Raw genomic sequence first — 3,510 nt, 5'->3', positions numbered from 1 at the left:
TACCCTCTAGATCCATCTATGCTGTTTTAAATGGCAAGATTTTTTCTTTTTCATGGTTGAGTAATATTCCGTTGTATACATACACAGTCTTCTTTGTCAATTCATCTATTGCACTTTGGTTGCATACATATCTTGGCTATTGTAGTTAATGTTGCAATGAACATTGGGGTACATATATCTATTTAAATTAGAGTTTTTGTTTTCTTCAGGTAAATATCCAGGAGTGGAGTTGCTGGATCCTGTGGTCATTCCATTTATAGGTTTTCTTAGGAACCTCCATATTATTTTCCATAGTGGCTGCATCAATTTACATTCCCACAAACAGTGCACAAGGGTTCTCTTTTCTAAACATCCTGGCCAACACAGTTGTCTTTTTGATGATAGCTTTTCAGATGATAGAACCTGTTATCTCATTGTGGTTTTGATTTGCATTTCCTTGATAGTTAGTGATGTTGAATTCTTGTCAGGCCCCTGTTGGCCATTCTGTATATATTCTTTGGAAAAACATCGATTCATCTCCTCTCTCCATTGTTTAATCACATTGCTTGTTTTTGAAGTTGAGTTATATGAGTTCTTTGTATGATTTGGACATTAAGACAATGTCAGATATCATTTGCAAATATCTCATCCCATACTGTAGTTGACCTTTTTGTTTTATAGATAGTTCCTTTGCTGAATAAAAGCTCTTTAGTTTGATGTAGTCCCATTTGTTTATTTTTGCTTTTAGTTCTCATGGTTAAGGAGACACATACAAAAAATATTACTAGGACTGATGTCAAAGAGCATACTGCCTATATTTTCTTCTTTGAGATTAATGAGTTCAGGTCTTACATTTAAGTTTTTAATAATTTTTTAGTTAATTTTTGTATATGGTGTGAGAAAGTAGTAAAGTTTGATTCTTTTGCATGTACCTGTCCAGTTTTCTCAACATCATTTATTAAAGAGGCTGTCTTTTCCCCATTGGATATTTTTGCCTACTTTCTCATAGAATTGATTGCCCATATAAACATTGCTTTATTTTTTGGCTCTCTGTTTTGAACCATTCATTTATGTGTGTGTTTTTGTGCTAGTGCCAAACAAGTGTTGTGTGATGACTGTAGCTGTAGTAGAGTTTGGAATCAGGGAACATGATACCTCCAGCTTTGTTCATCTTTCTCAAGATTGTTTTGGTGACTCAGGGTACTTTGTGTTTCCATATAAATTTTAGAATTATTTATTCTAGTTCTGTGAAAAATTTAATTAGTATTTTGATAAGGATTGCAGTGAATCTGTAGGTTGCCTTGGGTAGAATGATCATTTTAACAGTGTTAATTCTTCAAATAAATGAACACAGTATATCTTTCCATTGATGTAGTCTTTAAGTTCTTTCATCAGTGTCTCACAGTTTTCAGAGTACATGACTTTTACCTCCTTAGTTAGACTTATTCCTAGGTATGTTATTCTTTTTTGATGTGATTGCAAATGGGATTGTTTTCTTATTTCTCTTTCTCATTAGTGGACAAAAATGCAACAGATTTTTAATGTTAATTTTGTGTCCTGGTCCTTTCTCAATTTATTGATGAGTTCTAGTAGTTTTTTAGTGGTGTCTTTAGGATTTTCCATTAATAGCATGTCATCATGCTATTTCCATGTCATCAGCAAACAGTGACAGCTTTATTTCTTCCTTTCCAACTTGGATTCTTTTTATTTCTTTTTTGCTGATTGTCATGGCTAGGATCTCCAATACTAGTTTGAATAAAAGTGGTGAGAATGGGCATCCTTGTCTTATTCCTGATCTTAGAAGAAATGCTTTCATCTTTTAATTGTTGAGTATGGTGTTTGCTGTGGGCTTGTCATACATGGCCTTTATTATGTTGAAGTATATTGTCTCTGTACCTGCTCTGTGGAGAATTTTATCACAAGTGGATATTGAATTTTGTCAAAAGCATCTATTATGATGATCATATGATTTTTATTCTTCAATTTGTTAATGTGGTGTATCACATTAATTGATTTGTGGAAACTGAACCATCCTTGTATATCTGGGATAACTCCCACTTGGTCATGTTGTATGATCCTTGTAATGTATAGCTGAATTCAATTGACTACTATTTTGTTGAGGATTTTTGCATCTATATTCATTAGTGATATTGGCCTGCAATTTTCTTTTCCTGTGATAACCTTGTCTGGTTTTGGTGTCAGGTGATGCAGATCTCCTAGAATAAGTCTGGAACCATTCCCTCCTCTGAAATTTTTGGAACAATTTGAGAAGGATAGGTGCTAACTTTCCTTCAAATGTTTGGTAGAAGTCATTCCCCCTCAACTTTTGTTTGTTGGAAGGCTTTAAATTACTGATTCAATTTCATTACTGATAATCGGTCTCTTCATATTTTTTATTTCTTCCTATTTCAGTCTTGGGATTTTGTAAATTTCTATGAATTTGTCCATTTCTTCTAAGTTGTCTGTTTAATTGGCATATAATTGTTTGTAGTAATCTCTTGTAATCCTTTGTATATCTGTGTGGTGTCAGCTGTAACTTCTCCCTTTTCACTTTTTTGATTTGGGTCCTCTCTCTTTTTTCCTTCATTATTCTGGCTAAGATTTACCAATTTTGATTATCTTTTCAAAGGATTAGCTTTTAGCTGCATTGATCTTTTCTCTTTTCTTTTTTTTTTTTTTAGTCTATTTTGTATATTTCTGCTCTGATTTCATTATTTCTTTCCACTAACTTTGGGTTTTGTTGATTCTTCTTTTTCTAGTTCTTTTAGGTGTAAGTTTAGATTGTTTATTTGAAATTGTTCTTGTTTCTTGAGGTAGGCCTGCATAGCTATAACTTCCCTCTTAGAATCACTCTTGCTCATCCCATTGATTTTTTTCTGAGTTTCGTGGTTTTATTAACACAAACACAATATGCACCTGAGCTATCTATTCATTTTCTTTGTTATGCAGGCTGACATTGAGATTGGTGACTCTGATGGCCATCTGGGCTGCTCTTCCCACAGTGGTTTTGCAGTTCTTGGAGGAGACGTTGTGAACAATCTCAGCACAGTAAGATATTTTGCACCTTAGAAGCACTTCAAGCTTGTTGATATTGTGGACCAGGAACTTCCAGAAGCACACGTGCTTTATTTCCTTGTTGCTGTCATAACAGATGTGGAGCGTCAAGATCTGACCCTTGAATCTCCTGCACACCCTGTTTTCACTGCCTCTGGGTTTCTACCAGTTACAGTTAATTTTGACGTATTGGTCTCACTGGTGCTGGATAAACTTCTTGATCCTCTTTCTGATGATCTTGGGCTACACAAGGGGTCTGAGGGCAGCCATGATGCTGAGTTCGTGATGGTTGTCATCTCTGTAGGCAGTGCTGAGGAAAAGCCAAACTATTGATTTTGGATCATTGTGTTTTCATTTGTCTCCAGATATTTTTTGATTCTCTCTTTGATTTCTTAATTGACCATTTGGTTGTTTAGTAGTATACTGCTTCCATATATTTATGGTTTTCTGCAGTCTTTGTGTGTGTGTGCGTGTGTG

General features: G+C 34.7%; 1 pseudogene across 1 annotated transcript; it reads right to left on the bottom strand.

The window, feature by feature from the left end:
- Window positions 1-2,904: 2,904 nt before the first annotated feature.
- LOC307197304 (large ribosomal subunit protein eL32-like) lies at window positions 2,905-3,303 on the bottom strand (annotated as a pseudogene). Its single transcript has one exon. The product of its transcript is annotated as a large ribosomal subunit protein eL32-like (transcript).
- Between the last annotated feature and the right edge of the window lie 207 nt (window positions 3,304-3,510).

Source organism: Stenella coeruleoalba (genome assembly GCF_951394435.1).
Source record: "Stenella coeruleoalba genome assembly, chromosome: 14".
Taxonomy (NCBI): Eukaryota; Metazoa; Chordata; class Mammalia; order Artiodactyla; family Delphinidae; genus Stenella; species Stenella coeruleoalba.
This window is presented reverse-complemented; position numbering and strand designations above follow the sequence as displayed.